General features: G+C 35.9%; 1 protein-coding gene and 1 long non-coding RNA gene across 7 annotated transcripts in view; one reads left to right on the top strand and one right to left on the bottom strand.

The window, feature by feature from the left end:
• The window catches only part of CALN1 (calneuron 1), a 487,378-nt gene that overhangs the window by 205,603 nt on the left and 263,401 nt on the right, over window positions 1–18,374 (top strand). The window lies entirely within an intron of this gene.
• On the bottom strand, window positions 15,829–17,652 carry LOC118499551. Its single transcript, XR_004902046.1, has 2 exons — window positions 17,491–17,652; window positions 15,829–17,294 (listed from the first exon to the last, which is right to left on the bottom strand). It is a non-coding gene; the product is annotated as an uncharacterized LOC118499551 (long non-coding RNA).

Genomic DNA, 18,374 nt, shown 5'->3' with positions numbered 1-18,374 from the left:
TTTATATTCCTTTATTTTCACAGTGGGACTTTCTATAGGACAAGTGCCTTTGTTTGTGTAACAAGTTAGTGGCTTAGAAAGAGTGGAAGGCAGGGAGGAGGGTACCTGGTTCTAGATGAAGACAGGTCACGTGTGAGCCTTTTGCCCTGTTTGTACCCTGATTCCATCACGTGAAATGACCTGGGGAGACAAGGAGATGGGATTCTTGATGGGTACTAGATAATTCTGAGGAATCTTTGTTGTGTTAGTGTGATAACAGTATATTGTTATATAGGAAAAAGTTTATTTATATATGTGTACTGAAGTATGTAGTAGTGAAATGACATGATGTCCAAGGTGTGATTTACAATACTTCAGCAGTGAAGGGGGGAAAAGCATAGATAGTGCAAATATGGCAAAGCCTTGAAAATTATTGAATCCAAATTATAGTTATGTGGAGATTAATTTTATTATCTCTGTAATGTTGAGCATGTTTGAAAACTGCAGTGAGACATCCCTTCACACCGGTCAAGATGGCTGTCATAAACAAATCAACAAATAATAAGTGTTAGTGAGGTTGTGGAGAAAAGGGAACCCAAGGACACAGTTGGTGGGAATGCAGGCTGGTGCAGCCACTGTGGAAAACAGTATGGAATTTCCTCAGAAAACTAAAAATGGAACTGCCTTTTGACCTGGCAGTTCCACTGCTGGGATCATACTCTAAGAATCCTGGAACACCAATTCAAAAGAACCAATTCAAAAGAATTCAAATTCACCCCAACGTTCATAGCAGCACAATTTATAATAGCCAAGTGTTGGAAGCAACCTAAGTGTCCATCAGTGAATGAGTGGATCAAAAGACTATGGTACATTTACACAATGGAATACAATGCAACAGAAAGAAAGAAGGAGCTCCTACCCTTTGTAACAGCATGGAGGGATCTGGAGAGCATTATGCTGAGTGAAACAAGCCAGGTGGTGAAAGACAAATACCATATGATCTCACCTTTAACAGGAACCTAATCAACAAAACAACCAAGCAAGCAAAATATAATCAGAAACACTGAAATAAAGAACAAACTGACAGTAACCAGAGGGAAGGAAGGGAGGGGGTTGGGGAGAGGGAAGGGGAAGGGTTGTCAAGGAACATGTGTCAAGGACACATGGACAAAACCAAAGTGGGGTAGGACCGAGGGTGGGAGGTGAGGATGTGTGGGGCCAGGGTGAGGAGTGGTGGAGGAAAAATGGAGACAACCATACTTAAACAACAATAAAATAAAATAGAATGAATTTATTAAAAAACCACATATGCATATACAACTATACATATATATGTACACATGCATATATGAATATGATATTTATTTTCTATTTTGGTTTTAATTTCCATGGTGATAAGTTTAAGTTACCCACAAAGGTACAATGAGACAAGACACTCTCTCTGTTAGAGAAAACTTGCCAGTTTGGGTTGATGAAGACTGGGGTCTGCATTAGAGTGTTAATAGTACTTGCCTTACCCTGCTTGGTTTTTGGGGACAGATGTGGTCAGCAGGGCCAGCCATTAGTCTTGAGTCACGTATGGACATTCAAGAAAATTGTATATACTTTAAAAATGAACTTTTAATCTTAGACATATTAGTCTTCATACAAATGATATTAATTACTCATGAAACGTGTTTCATCTTCAGAGCTGTCCTGATTCGACATATAAATAAAATATTTTTTTACTGCTACCCATTTTTATTGAATGCCCTTGCAAGCCATGAGGAATTTAATTTAAAGAATTTTTAATTAATACCAATATTTTACCCTAGTAGTCCAATTAAGGTTTGAGTTCAATTAAGGACTTACTTGCATTTGTGAAAATGTATCAATTTTACTCTTGTTAACTTTAGTCTTAAAAGATCACCAGTTTTCACTTAGCATCTCCTTTTTTTTGCAAGGGACACTATATGTTGTTTTGAAGTCAATCACAATGCCAAAAGATAAAAAAAAAGTAAAATGTGGAAAGCTTGGACTTCAGATTTTATCAAATATAAAAAATTGATATAAAAAACAAGATAAAAACATTTTAGAGTTTACTGTTTATTTTTCAATGAACTCTAAATTTGTCAAAATAAATTTTGCAGTCCCTAATTGAAATAGACATATATGATATGCTAAAAAATATGAACCTCAGGAAAAACAAAATGAGAATGTCAAAAAACCCATTTTTAAATTGTTAATCACAGTGATTATGTGTTGGACATCACTCAGTTCAATGTCTTACACAAAGATTAAGTGCATCCTTTTACGGCAGTCATACTTCCCATTGCCTTTGCCTTTACTTAATCAGAATTTCTTTAATATAGAGCTGAACTAATTCTCACAGCGGACTGGGGCCTGATTTGAATTTTCTGGAAAGGGGTCTTTCCTCTTGTGCCTGGCCCCTAGCTGTGTTTCTTCAAGGGTTCACATTTCTTTGCCCAGTACATGTTGGACTTTATTCTCCCTCAGAATAGCTTATGGAATTTCCCATTTTACTTTCAGGATGTTATTTGGAAAAACTAAGTGCAAACAGTTCTCCCTATTCTCCTTTCAAGTTGGGGCCAATGAGATCAATGAAATTAAAAATCCTCAAATCAAGCTATTGACCAAGTGACTTCCCTCTGTGAGTAGGAGCAGTGGCTGCAAAATAGGTGGTTGTGTTGGAGTGAATTCCCTTTTTTGCCCTTGCTTAGCACCTGGTGAAGGTGCTAATTAATGATTACTGACCTGCCCACAAAGGAGAGCACTAGAGTGGATAAGAAAGAGCCAAGAGCTTGGCAACCTTGGTGTCTGGAGTCCTGGGGAATGACACTTCTTCCTACAATAAAGTAAAATTTCTAAAAAATGTCCCATTTTAATATAAAGTTTGACTTAGAGGATATGAACCCTGAACCTCTCAAACAGTTGGAAATTAACAAGGTGTTTTTCAATCTAACACGGAGGCTCTGGGCCTTTATGAAAGTCATGGGGTGGCCTGGGAGGTTTACTCATATATCGAATAGGTCTCTTCCTATGAGCCTCCTCCTCCCTAAGTTGGGTGAATCACTTGAAATAACAATGAGAAGAACCCACAGTCAATGCAAGGGGAGTGTCCTGGTACAATACATCAGAGTGCTCCCATGTTCAATGAATGAATGAATGAATGAATTAATGAATGGAGTTCTTATAGTCTTATCATAATGCTTAAGTATTACACCCACACATGTCTCCAACACACTGTTTCAGCAGGAGGCAAAGTTATGAGTTAGATATGACATGAGGATGACTTTGAGACTAAGCTGCCACAAATTATAATAGGTATTTCCATTCAGCCACCACTGTTTATGCTAACTTCAGAAAAATTATTCATGACAATATGAGCTTTTGGAAAGAAGCAAAAACAAAAATCATCTATCTTCAGTGAAAGTGTTCCTGGACCAAAAGAAAGAAATGAATCAGATGCCAAATAGAGAGGGCAGAATATTCCTCCTGAATTCCATCCTTTTAATTCTCTTTGTGGAAAATCATCTGGTAATGCAGATGATATAACTTTGGGCTTTTCTATGCCAACAACAAACAACAAGGAACTTCTAGTCCTGCAGAATTCTAGAACCTTCAGGTTGGAAGAGGCTCTCTGGGTCATCTCTACTTTTCCAACATTGTTTCTACAAAGTCCTAGTCTGTGCCACTGCTCCACAAATACCTGCAGTACCCGAAAACTCCCTCTCTAGTGTAGCAGCCATTTTAATCATTGGACTATTTTTCTTGGTTAGGAAGTTTTTTTTTTATTTGCAAATGAAGTTTGCTGTCTTCAGATTTTACCAATTTATCCTGGTTCTTTCAGTGAGAGACTGTGCAGAACCAGACTCTTGCATTTGAAGGGCTCTTTAGGCATCTGGTGGCAGTGATTATATTGCCCAAGAATTTTCACTTGTTTTTCAGATGAAATGCTATCTTGCTCTCTCACCCTTATTATTTCTACTTTTAAAAAAAGTGCATCGAGCCCTGACTGGTATGGCTCAGTTGGGTATTATCCTGCAAAGCGAAGGGTCACCTGTTCAATTCCTGGTCACGGCACATGTCTAGGTTGTGGGTTTGTCCTCGGTCTGCATGTGTACAAGAGGCAACAAATCAATGTTTCTCACTTTGATGCTTCTCTCTCCTTCTCCCTCCCTCCCTCCTCCTTGAAATATAAAAAATATATATATTTTTTAAAAACCGTATTTAGATATAGTTTCCATAAGCAATTGCACATATTTAAAGTGTGCAATTTGATGAATTTTGACAAAGCATACATCTATGAAACTACCACCATAATCAAGACATGAAATATTTCCATTATACCCTAAAACTTCCTTATACCACTTGCAATCCATCCCTCCCTCTATGCTCCCTCTTTCCTATTCTCTGAACTGATCTGCATCCTATTACTACAGACTGGTTTTCATTTTCTAGAATTTTATATAAATGTAATCATACAGTATATACTTGTGTGTCATACTTCTTTCTCTTAACATAATTATGTTGAGATTCATCCATGTTGTTAGGAATCAATAATTTATTGCTTTTTGTTGTTGAGTAGTCCTCTATTAGATGGATACTGCACAATTTATTTATTTACTCACTTGCTAATGGACCTTTTTGTGCCATTTTTTGACTTCTATAAATAAATCATGCATGTAAAAGAATTTCTGTTGATATATATTTCCATTTCTATTGGGTAAACACCTGAAAATGGAATAGGTGGTGATACAATGTTTCTATGTACTCAAAATTCATATGTTGAAACTTAATCCCCAATGTTGTGATATTTGGATATGAGGCTTTTGGGAAGTGGTTAGGCCATAAGGCAGGAGACTTCATGAATGTGGTTAGTGTTCTTGCAAACGAGATAGGACCCTCTCTTGCCCCTTCTGCTATGTGAAGACATGGTTAGAAGATAACTATTTATGAACCAGGAGTATGAACCCTCACCAGTCACCAAATCTGCTTGTACCTTGATCTTGAACTTTTGGAACTGTGAGAAATAATTTTGTATTGTTTATAAGCTTCTGAGTCTATCGTATTTTTTTATAGCAGCTCAAACAGACTAAGCCAGGTGCGTTGTAGTATGGTAGATGGATTTAACTTTTTATGAAATTGCCAAACTGTGTTCCAAAGTGGTTGTACCATTTTACATTCCATCATTGGTGTATGAGATTTCCATTGCTCACATTCTTACCAACAATGATATTGGTAGTCTTTAATTTTAGCCATTCCACTGGGGCTGTAGTGGTATATGATTGTTGTTTTTATTTCCATTTTCCTAATGATTAATGACATGAATCTTTTCATGTGTTTATTAACTATTTGTGCCTGTTCAAATTTTTTATTAGGTGTGTTTTCTTATTATTTAGTTATGAGTTTTTTTAAATCCTCACCCAAGGATATGTTTATTTATTTTATAGAGAGAGGAAAGGGTGGGGGAAGAGAGCAAGAGAAAGAGAGAGAGAGGACGTTGATTACTTGACTCCTGTACATGCTCCAACTGGGGACTGAACCCACAAACTTCTGGTGTATGGGATGATGCTCCAACCAACTGATCCACCCAGCCAGGGCAGTTGTTAGTTCTTTATATATTCTAGATAGAGATTCCTTTGTCTGATATACATGTTGTAAATATTTTCTTTCAGTTTATAGCTTGCCTTCTCATTTTCTTAACAATGGCCTTCAAAATTTAAATGTTTTTATTTTGTATAGAGTCAAATGTATCATTATTTTCTTATATGATTCATGCTTTTTGTGCTGTAATGAATCTTTGTGTGTCCTGAGATCACAAAGATTTCTCCTATTTTTGCTAGTGTTCTATAGTATTTAGTTTTTACATTTAGGTCTGTGGTCAATTTGAGCTCATTTTTATTTATGATATGAAGTAATGGTTAAAGTTCTGTTTTGTTTTCTGGAGATATCCAGATGTTCCAGCACTATTTATTAGAAAACAAACAAAATAGCAAACCTTTCTTCTGACAGTAAATTACCTTAGCATGTTTGTAAAATATCAGTTGATCACATATATGTAGGTTTATTTCTTGACTATTTTGTACCAGTGACCTATAAGTCTATTTTTCATTACCATGGCTTTAAAATCAATCTTGAACTCAGCTGGGGTAAGTCCTACATTCTTTCTTTTTGAAAAATTGCTTTGGATTTTTCTAGATTTTTTAGCATTTTCATATTCATTTGGGGATCCAAATGATCAATTTCCATATGAAGCCCGATGGAACTTTGATTGGGTTTGCATTGCATGTATAGATCAATTTGGGGAGAAGTAACCTCTTAATATTATGAAATATTCTAATCCATAAAGATGGTATATCTCTATCTAGGTTTTCTTTAAGACTTATATAACCTTAAATTATAGCTTTCAATTTGCAGGTCTTGTATATCTTTTGGTTAGATTTATTCCTGCCTACTTTTTTTTAGCATTACTGTAAATGCAATTTTTATTTATAATTTTACTTTCATTTTTCCTGCTTCTTTATAGAAATACCACTAATTTTTAAAAATATGAACCTTTTTAAATTCACTTGTTAGTTCTATAAGTTGTTTTTTTAGATACCTTGTAATTTTCTCATTTATATCATTTACAAAAAAGGGACAGTTTTCTTTTTAAATATTTATTTATATATTTATGTATTTATTTATTGTTTACTTTTTATTGCAACAGCAAAGATCTATAGTCTAAACATGAATAGAAGTGGTAAGAATGAAAATCTTCACTTTGTTTCCAATTTTAGGGGGGAAGTCTTAAGTCTTTCACTATCAAGTACAGTATTAGCTATAGGTTTTATCATATTGAGGAAATGATCCACTATTCCTAGTTTGGTTTTAGGTTTTATCATGAATGGTTTTTAAGCTTTGTCAAGTGCTTTACTGCATCTTTTGAAATGAGATAGAGGTTTTCTATTTTATTCTGTTGAAATGATAATTTATCTTAGTATTTGAATGTTAAACCAGCTTTGCATACCTGGGATAAATCCTACTTAGTTATGATGTATTATCCTTTTTATGCATTTCTGTACATCACTGGTTTAATTTGCTAACATTGTGTTAAAGAGTTTTGTATCTTTGTTCATTAGAGGTGTCATTTTTTTTACTGTAGTTTTCTTTCCACGTAGTTGCTTTGTCTGCTTTTGCTCCAGCACATGATTGAACACAAAGTACCAGGGCTGTGTGTGTCTGGCTGGTGGGCACCTTTGGCCACTGAGGATTGTTCTTTAGTGGTTGCTAGGAAGAAGAGAGAAGTGGTTTGATGTGACTGAAAAGGCACCAAAGTGCTTTCCTGGTCGACACCTCACATATTGGTGTGGCATCCTTTGTAAGCAAGGATGACTGACCTATTTTTTCCCAGGCAAGTCTTAGAAAGTGAAGGAATTAGCAGCAGCCTTGGAACGGTGGCTGTGAAGAACTCAGCCTTTCTACTGGTTCCCTGCCCTCTGCCTAGTCATGCCAGTCCAGCTTCTGGGGGTCTGCTCCCCTGTAGGTTGCCTTTTTTTGTGACTGTGTTGGAGATGGTAGTAGGACCAGCAGCCAGAGACACTGCTGGGGTGTTTCCTGCTCTTGTTCTGGTTCTGGCTGTGCTACTTCATATACCTCTGTGTCCTCTTGGTCTTTCTGGACCTTAATTTCTTTGTCTTTCAAATAAGATACTGATACATTCCTGGTAAGGCTGTAAGAATCACAGATAATGTGTGTGTGAGAGAGGGTCTGTGTGTATATAAGTAGTAACCCTTATTACTACTTCAGTTTTTAAACTCTCTGAACTTCAGTTTACTCATTTGCAAAACAAGTGTAATAGTATGTGAAATGAGAATGATCCAAGTGTTACTTGAAACTAAAATGAAGTGCCTGCCTCGTAAACAGTAGGTTCTCAAGCAATTCTTTCTCTCCTCTTCTTTCCTCATTGACTTACTAAGCCTGTTTGTGTGGGTATCTGTTTTGCACATCAAACAAATTTGTACTAAGAACACACTAGGCTAAATAATACAGGTTTTTGTTCATTAATTTAGCCATTTATTCATCCACCCACTTATTACAAATCATCTCTAGGTGAGTCACCATACATTTTAGAAATGTATCTTAGGAGATTTTCAATTGTATGGAGGCCTACAGATCCCATTAATGACTGTGAAGTTGGATTTGCTGAGAAGCAAGCTTGTCTTTTGGGGTTTGGGTTGACAAGTTTAAACCTGGCCAGGCCTACCCTTAACTATGTGGGGTACCTGTTCAGTGTCCATCATTATACCTAAAAGTTCTGACAGGTCTGAGTTACATATTTATTCTTAGCTCAATTACTCAGTTCATCCAAATCTGTGATAAAGTATATTAAATAGCTCTTCTCTTTCTCTGAATAGAACCAGGAAGCTGGGTATATCTGGATTCCTTAGTCGTTCTCAATCCTTGGTAAAGACATGGCAATGACAGATGATCCAAATTCAGCTGAGAATTACCCGGGGACCCCATTTTGGCGCCTACACTCTGGGGCTCTTCCTCATACCCTATGTTTTCTGTTCTTTGGGGGAACGATGGGAATGGTGCCATTGGCTGTCACACATAGCCTGACATTCCTGAGACTGTGACTGAGTTCCTTATAAATGGCTGTGAACTTTTTAAATCCTTTTAAGTTGTTTTGCAAGTATTTGCAGTTGCTGCTCCTCTGGTTGGCTTACAGTGGACCTCCTTGTGATGGAAGACTGAGTGGTGATTGCTGAAAGAGTATGGGATGCTTTCTTAACTCCCTTCAGAGTCATTAAGATCTTGAAAGTACAAGAGGGTGGGACTAAATGGCCACAAAAAATAAGTTAGAGGGAGAGTGAGGGTGTAGACAGGAGTCAAATTGGACCTGTAGAGAGTGAATGAAAAATTTCATTTATTTGGAACATTTTTTTCTTTTTCCTTTAAGTCCTTTTCTTAGGAAGGAAATGCAATGTAAGAGTTTTGGTCCTGCATTCAGTATCATAATTATTTATTTCTCTTCCACTACATCAAGTATGTGGAAATGTAGAGGAGAGGGTGATAAAGATGTGGATATCACTGTCTGCTCCTTGAGGAATTTATCAACAAAACATACTGCTATGAAACTAGCAAGTGAAGGGTATGATGATGAATTGTATTGGCAAGTTTAAAACAAAGAAAGATATGAGTCAGAACACTATCCCTTTTACTTTTCTAGTTATTGTGCAAACTCTAGTTTTGAAAATATATGAAAAGAGACGGATGGGCACAATATCTAGATTCATGCAAACATTATAAATAAAACATTTTTGTAATCCTTAGAATTTTGTTTGGTGCATTTTAAAAGACCTATATTTTAAAGCCCTGAGCTGTAGATTCACCGGAAAATGTAATTTTCACTACTGATGCTAAACATAAATACATATCCATGTAATTTTCTACAACTTGAATAACTTTATTTTTCAATGTATTCACAGTCTACTTCACAAATAATCAACTTCTGTACCTTCAATCTGAAGATTATCAACTTCGTGGATTGTCTGTGAATATTTCATCTCAGGCCGTCTTCCCAATTCATGGTTCAAGTCACTTCTTGTTTTCTGTCTTTTGTTAATGTGCAAAATAAAAGTGTGTATTGAGAAAATGTCAACTAATGTTAATGTTGACTTCAGGGGAGAAACAATTTTGACGTCTAAGAAAAAACCCAACACTGTGTCCTCACATCAAATAAAAGTGGTTTTGGGACCATTAACATAGATTGTCTAGCTGTCACAACAAACCCATATCTGAACCTGGACAATAATTTCTTTCTTAAGTTCATGGCTGCTGTATTAACATGTTTAGAGTGTTAAGAAGTTATTATCTTTATTGACAAGATCCTGTCTTCTCTATCCTGCACTGATTATTTGTGCCAAGTTTTGGAGCTTGGGATAATCAGTTGCTATAGCCCTTGTGGCATGACCGTGATGTTTCCTAAACATTTCATGGGTTCTTACAAATCTAGCTAAATTACTGGGGTCAGAATAAATGGGTTGGAAATTAGAATGCTAGATCTCAAATGGAACCTTTGTATAATTTTCTCCAACATTTGTCTTTTAAGGAAGAAAAACTATCCCAGAGATAATATTGAGTCATTTCCCAAATTCATTAAGCACGTGAATATACTGTCAAAACTAGAATGCTCAACTACTGACTCTCACCCTGGTACTCTTTTCTCTGTTATGCAGTTTTGGTAGCTTCTCCAGATACTTGGTTGGCTCTAACATGCCTACTGGCACTGTTTCTTGACATCATCATGATATAAGAGTTATCTGAATAGATAATGCAATGCATGTAAATGGCTTAGACATTAGGAAGGCACCAATAAACGTTAACAATTCTTACTTTCCTCTTCTTACTTTTATTATTAACTATTATACTTTTACTTTAATATTTTCATGGTAGAGGTGGCCAATAAGTAAATTTAGATATATTTATAGCCCTTGAAGAATATTTATAATACTTCAATTCATTTGCCACCTTCTCTGTTGCTTATTTTTCTCTCTCTCTCTTGCTAGAACTCCTAGGTAGGAGGAATAACATTGTTAGTTTAACAGTTAGGAATGCCTTTGGCAGCAAGTAACAGAAATCTTGATGAACAATGGCTTAAATCAGAAAGATAATGTTTACTTACTAGGAAAGTAGACAGGTTATAGCAGATGCAGCAACACATGGATGTCCTTAAGTTTTCAGGCCTTTCTCAGCTTTCTGCTCTATTGCAAATAGCCATTAGCTTTTTGTCTCCCTGTTTGGTGCTTCCTGATCTCAAGATGGCTGTCTAGGTCTGTGCATCACACAAGCATCTGAAGCGTCAAGGAAAAGACAAGGTAAAACACCTTTGCCTCCTGAGACTCACTTTGTTTCAGAACAGAAGCTTTCTCCTAATGCATTTTCTGGTCAGAACTGTGAGACATGGGCAGCCCTAACTGAAAGTGAGGCTAGAAAAGTGAAAATTTAGCTTTTTAGCCTTCGAAGTACAGGATGATAAAGGAGAAGGAGGTTAGAAATGGCTGCTAGGTCAGCCAATTAAAAGGTTCGTTGTAGACCATGACAGTGGCTGCCCAGTTAGATGCACACCCTTCCTTCTTACCTGCCTTTTATCTAGTAGGCACCCAACCTTCTGTAATGAGACAACCCTCATTGTTGGAGTTCTGTTTATTTTCCTGCAGTTTTAAGGTGAGTACTACAGCTGAAGATCTTTCTTAGATGTCATTAAAAATATCTGATTATTCCTATCAGTTTCTATGACTTTTGGTGTTAGAACTAAGTTTCTGGACAGTTACCTTGAAGAAATTTGGAACATTTGGTTTGGGTGGGTTGAAACCATGGTGAATCTATTTTTTTTTTTCTACAGGATCCTCAATCTCATATCTTGGAAGGCCTCCCCTTCCTTGTTTATATTTTTTAAAGCATTTTTAAATTACCAATTTAGAAACTGTGAAATGCACACATCTTCAGTGTACAATTTGGTGAGTTTGGTAAATGTGTATGCCCATGTAACTTTGAAAATATGTGTACCCATGTAATCAGGAGTACTAGTTTCCCAGGGCTGCTTGCTGTAACAAAGTACCACAGACTGGGTGGCTTCAACAACAGAAATTTCGCATCACAGTTCTGGATACCGCAAGTCTGAAATCAAAGTGTCAGCAGGGCCACACTCCCTTTGAAGCCTGTAAGGTCAAGTTCTTCCTTGCCTTTTCCTAGCTTCTAGTGATTCCCAATGATCTTTAGAATTCACTGGTCTGCATTTGCATACTTCTCTCTCTGCATTCCCTGACCACATGGCCTTCTCCCTGTCTGTCTCTGTCTTCTTACAATGACATCAGAGATTTTAGGGGTGCATTCTACTTTAGTATGACCTCGTCTTAACTATTTATATCTATAGCAACTCTTTCCAAGTAAGGTCACATTCTGAGGTACTGGGAGTTAAGACTTCAATATATCTTTTAGGGGCACATAATTCAACCCTTAACTCCATGGGAACATATTCACCAATGTAACAATGTTATGCCATGTAATATGTTACATATTAGAACAGGGATCAATATACTTTTTTTCTGTAAATGACCAGATAGTAAATATTTTAGGATTTGTGGGCCATGCTCTCTACTGTACCTACTGAACTCTGCCTTTGTAATGCAAAAATAGCTATAGTCAATATGTAAACAAGTGAGTGTGTTTGAGTGGCAATAAAATTTTGTTTCCAAAAACAGGAGGTAGGTTGGATGTGACCAACAGGCCATAGTTTGCCATCTCTTATAGTAAGACATTTCCACCACTCCCAAAAGCTCCACCAGTCCCACTTTCTGTTCAGTCCTCTCCTCTCATAGGTGAACACTGTGCAGCAGAGGTGTCCAAACTGGGGCCCATGGGCCCCATGCAGCCCAGGATGGCTGTGAATGTGGTGCAACACAAAATCGTAAATATACTTAAAACATTGCGAGATCTTTTGGTGATTACGTGTTGCAGTGTATTTAATGTGTGGCCCAAGACAACTCTTCTTCTGCCAGTGTGGCCCAGAGATGCCCCTGCGGGTATGTAGCTTTCTATCACCATCAGTTAGTTTTGCTTGTAGCTGCAAGTATATAGTCAGTTTTATTGGCAACTGTCAATCCCTTCTCCCAAGATGTGCTATTTTACTCCCTCACCAACTATTATGAGAGATCCAGTTGTTCCATATCGTTGTTAGCATTTGCTGTTGTCTGTCTTTTTAATTTTAGCCAATCTAGCATACTAATGTTACATTGTGAATTTAATTTATGTTGCCCTGATGACAATGATGTTGAGGTGTTTTTTTTTTTAAAGATTTTATTTATTTTTTTAGAGAGGGAAGGGGGGAAAGAGAGAGAGAGAGAAACATCAATGTGTGGTTGCTGGGGGTCATAGCCTGCATCCCAGGCATGAACCTGTGACACTTTGCTTCACAGCCCGCGTTCAATCCACTGAGCTACACCAGCCAGGCGAGGTGTTTTTCTTACATGTGCCATGGTGTGTGGTCTCTTTCTTCATTTTTATTCTTTCTTTTTCTTTCTCCCTTCCATTCCTTTTTCCTCCTTTCTTCCTTCTTCCTTTCCTATCAATTTCTGAAACAGGGATGTTAAAATTTCCAACAGTGGTTGTGGGATTTTTTATTCCTTCCTTTTATTCTCTTCATTCTAGCTTCATGTATTTTGAAACTCTGTTATTAGATCCACAGACATTTATCTTAGGATTGTTGTGACTTCTTGATGAATTTATTTATTTGTTTGTTTATTTATTTATTTATTTATTTTTAGAGAAAGAGGAAGGGAGGGAAAAAAAGAGGGAGAGAAACATTGATGTGAGAGAGAAACATCCATGGGTTGCATCTCGTATGCATCTCAGTCAGGGGCCAAATCCACAACCCAGTCATGTGCCTTGAACAGGAATCAAACTAGTGACCTTTTGCTTTCAGATACCCAGCCAACTGAGCAACATCAGTCAGGGCAATGAATTGATTCTTTTTAGTATTATGAAATATCTCTGCTGTCTCTATTAATACTGCTTGCCTTAAAATCATTTTTTCTGATATTACTTTAGCAACAGCAGTTTTCTTCTTTCTTTTACGTATATGTTTTAAAGTACATGTCTTGTGCCCTGGCCAGGTGGCTCAATTAGTTGGAGTGTCATATGTATACCAAAAAAGGTTGCAGGTTTGATCCTTGGTTGGGGCATGTATGGGAGGCAACCTATTAATGTTTCTCTCTCACATTGATGTTTCTCTCTCTCTCTCCCTTACTCTCTCTTTACTCTCTCTAAAATCAATAAACATACTCTTGGGTGAGGATTAAAAATATAATAAAGTAAAGTAAAGTAAAATAAAATAAAATACAGTACATATCTCAATGTCATTTGATCGAGTGTTGACATTTTATTTAATCAGAAAATCTCTGCCTTTTTAATTGGAATGTTTAGTTCACTTACATAAAATGTAATTATTGTATAATTGGTTTTATTTCTACCTTTTTGTTATTTGCCTTTTATTTGATTCACACATACTGTTTTTCCTTCTGTTTCTCCTTTCTGACCTTCCTTTTGGTTAATTCAGATTTTTGGTATTTAATTTTATTTTAATTAATTAATTTATTTTTAAGATTTTATTTATTTATTTTTAGAGAGGGAAGGGAGGGAGATAGAGAGAGAGAGAAAGAAACATCAATGTGTGGTTGCTGGGGGTTATGGCCTACAACCCAGGCATGTCCCCTGGCTGGGAATCGAACCTGGGACACTTTGGTTCCCAGCCTGTAATTTTAATTTTTTGATTATATATTTAGCTATACTGCTTTGATTTGTGTATGTTTGTGTGGTTGCTTTATGGATTATAAAATACATCCTTTATCATCATTTACTTAGATTTAATATGATTCCATTTTATGTAAAATTGTTAGGGGAATTTGCAACACTATACTATATATACATATGACAGTATATTACTTATACAGTAAGTCCTCACTTAATGTTATCAATAGGTTCTCAGAAACTGTGATATTAAGTGAAATGATGTATAATCAAACCCATTTACTGTGGGCTAATTGGTATAAAACAGACTGAAATGCCAATAGCAGATTTCTGGTCACAAAAGCATTACCAAAGCTCTAAATTAAGACCCAAAATACTTCTAATATTAAAGATGGAAATAAATAGAAGCTATCCATACATTTAAGAAAGAATAATAAAATAAGTAAAATAATTATATTCTAACCCAGTTATGCCAGGTCATGGTCATGGGTAGCTAGAACCTGTCCAGGCAGCTAAGGGCACGTGGTTGGAGCCCATCCTGGACAGGACACCATTTTGTTACAGAGCGCTCACGTGTGCGTACACACACTCATGCAGGGACAATTTAGGCATGGCAGTGAACCTAACATGCTCGTCTTTGGCATGTGGGAGGAGACCAGAGTGGCCAGAGAAAACGAATGCAGACATGGGGGGGGAGAACTTGCAAACTCCACACAGACAGTGGCTCCAGCCAAGAATAATTTTTTCTCTCATCACTGTTACAATGACGTGACATTGAATTAAATGACATCATTTGAGGACCTTTCTATGTGTTTGTGTGTGTATGTTCTTCCTGTCCTGTTAGCTTACATTGTGGTGTACTTTGCATCTAGAGATGTTCAAATTCCTCAATCTTAAAATTTGTTTTTCATTAAATAGTAGGGTTTTTTAAATTGAGAAAGACAATTTTTCTTATTTACCCAAATATTTACCATTTCCAGTACTCTATTCTTTCCTGCAGATATAGTTGCCATCTGGTGTTGTGTTTCTTCAGCGCTTCAGGCAACAAATTCATCTAGCTTTATTTTGTCTAGAAATATCTTTATTTTGCCTTAATTTCTGAAGATGGCTTCACAGGATATAAAATTCTGGGTTGAAAATTAATTTTTTCTTTCTTTTATAACTTCAATAATTTTATACCTTATTCTTATGGCCTCCATTTTTTCAAGTATTAATGGTAATTTTTAATCTTTGTCCCTCTGTATGTAGTAATGTAATGTGTCCTTTTCTCTGGCTTTGATGTGTTTAGATTTTCTTCTTTCTTTAGCTCTTTTTCTTTTCTATTCTCCCTTCCTTCCTTCCTTCCTTCCTTCCTTCCTTCCTTCTTCCCTCCATCCCTCCCTTTCATCCATCCTTTTTTTTGTTGTTGTTTTTCTTTTGCATTTATCCTGGTTGGGGTATTTTGCTCTTGGATCTGGATATTGATATATTTTTAAGAAGCTTGAGAAATTTTCATTCAGTATATATTTAAACAGTTATTCTTTTCTGTTCTCTCCCTTTCCCTTTTGGATTTTAATTACATGTATGTTGAGTATTTCCATATCTCAATCATTGATTCTCTGTTGATATTGTTCTATATCTTTTTAATTTTGTCCTTCAGATTGGATAATTTCTGTTGACCTCTCTTCAGTTCAGTGATTTTATTTTTTTTTGTCATGTCCAGTCTTCTGTGAAGTCTACCCAGTTATTTTTTTTTTATTACTGATACTGTACTGGTCAGCTCTAGAATTTTTGTATGGTTCATTTAAATATGTTTTGTTTATCTGCTGAAATTCATCTATTTATTCATTAAGACATATTTTCCTTTGAGTCTTTGAACTTATTTATAATTACTGTTTTAAAGTCCTTACCTGCCACTTACAATATTCAGGTCATCTTAGGGTGTATTTCTGTTGACTACTTTTTCTTTTGACTATGGCACATCATTTTTGTTTCTTTGCCATCTCTAAAAAAATTTTGGTATGCTGTACATTTTGGATAAGACCTTATAGAAGCTTATTTTCTTTTCCTTGAATAATGTTTTTATTCTAGTAGGCAGGAAAATTATTGGCTAATCACTTTGAACTTACAGAGGTTTGTTTTTATGTTCTTTTATGGCATTTCTGTTTCAGTTTTGTCCTTGGTCCTATGATGAATCCTTTAGTACTAGGACTTAATCTTTACCTCAAAGGAATAGCCATTCTAGGGTTTCAATGGAAATTCCCATATTTTTACCAATATTTTCCATTATACAGTACTTGAATTCCACACTGCCTCCTCCCACCTACCCCTATTGGACAGTGTAGCTGAAATCTCTCTCAACTTCTTCAGCCCTCCAGCAATTTTGTTCCATTGGGCTCCTTAGAGTCTTCCTTGCTTGTGCCTGAGTGGTTTAGAGGTAAGCCATGGATTTGAGGGGATTTACTATCTGTACCTTCTTTTTTTTTCTGGGATATTCTCCTTCTATTTTCAACTTTTCTGGCAGCCTCAAACTTTGTGTCTGGCACTTGAAGCCATTTAGACTTTGGGTTATCCTTAAGTTATACCTACTTCATGACTCACACAGACTCAGGAGTGTCCTCAGAAGAAAAGCTATATAAACATGGATCTCTTCCTGTGACTTTTTTCTTTTTCCTGAGTCTAATCTCCTTCAGTTTCTGTCTGCTTTGGCCATGAGCCTGTGCCTTCAAATATTTCTTTTCTATGTATATTTTTGGAACTTATTATTGTTATCTGCTGGAGGGTTAGTTTGGTAAAAGATACTTTGTCATTACTGGAACCAGTACTCCTTGCCACTATTTTTATATATTTAGCCTAAGGCACAGAAGTTGGTTTGTAAAATTCAAGGCAATGAATTATGTGACTCAAAGTTCACTGTGATTCCAAGCTGAAGGTGAAGAAAGTCTTTAGTAGAAAAGCTGAATTTTATTCTCTTTCTGTATTGAGAAGAGCTTCCTCTAATATAAGTTTGTCATTTCCTTATAAAACTTTGATGAAAACTTCTGGAAAGCCCTGGCTGGCATAGCTCAGTGGATTGAGCGTGGGCTGCGAACCAAAGTGTCGCAGGTTCGATTCCCAGTCAGGGTACATGCCTGGGTTGCAGGCCACAGCCCCCAGCAACCACACATTGATGTTTCTGTCTTTCTCCCTCCCTTCCTTCTCTAAAAATAAATAAAATCTTAAAAAAAAAAAAAAAACTTCTGGAAAGAACTGCACATATCAACAACATCTGGAATTTTTTCCTACCATTTCCCTAATATATATACAACTAAGGTATATATATATATATATACTATACACAATATACAACTCTTGTAACTTAGATACAAATCTAGGAGCTGAGTCTATATTGACTGATATACATATATAATATGTACAATAAGTATTATATAACTATGTTATAATATAATAGGATAAAATATATAAATACAACATTATAGCATATGCTATATATTGTATATAGCATGTTATCTATAGTATAGTATTAATTCTGCTATATATCATACCATATATATAATACTGTAATGGTATAATATATGCTATAATTCTCTATATAATACACTATATGTAACACATACAATATGTAATAATGCTATACTATTTATAATATGTATAATAATTTAATATAGTATGCTGTATAACACTATCCTGTGCAATACTATATAACATATATTACATCATACATAATATAGCATATTTTATATAATTATAACTATGTAATATATACATAATTATATATACCATTTATCATGTATTATATATTACATATATATATATGCACACACACACAAATCTAGGAGCTGAACCTGTATTAACTGATGTATCACCCACACACTTTCAACCCCTAGATTTGTATTCACTGCATTATAAGGATCAGGAAATTTTGAACCTAGGATAGTTTTTTCCGCCTAGCAGTGTACCTCTTTATTTTGCCAGTTTCACATTTTAGTATCTGTTACCTGCAGCTAGCATTTCAAGTACTAAATTCTAGGTAATTGAAGACACATTTAGCAATAAGTAACCAAAACCAGTGTCTTAAACAAGTAGGATGAATTTTTGTTTTACGTGGGAAATCTGGAGGC

The sequence above is a fragment of the Phyllostomus discolor genome, chromosome 3 (assembly GCF_004126475.2).
Source record: "Phyllostomus discolor isolate MPI-MPIP mPhyDis1 chromosome 3, mPhyDis1.pri.v3, whole genome shotgun sequence".
Classification (NCBI taxonomy): Eukaryota; Metazoa; Chordata; class Mammalia; order Chiroptera; family Phyllostomidae; genus Phyllostomus; species Phyllostomus discolor.
This window is presented reverse-complemented; position numbering and strand designations above follow the sequence as displayed.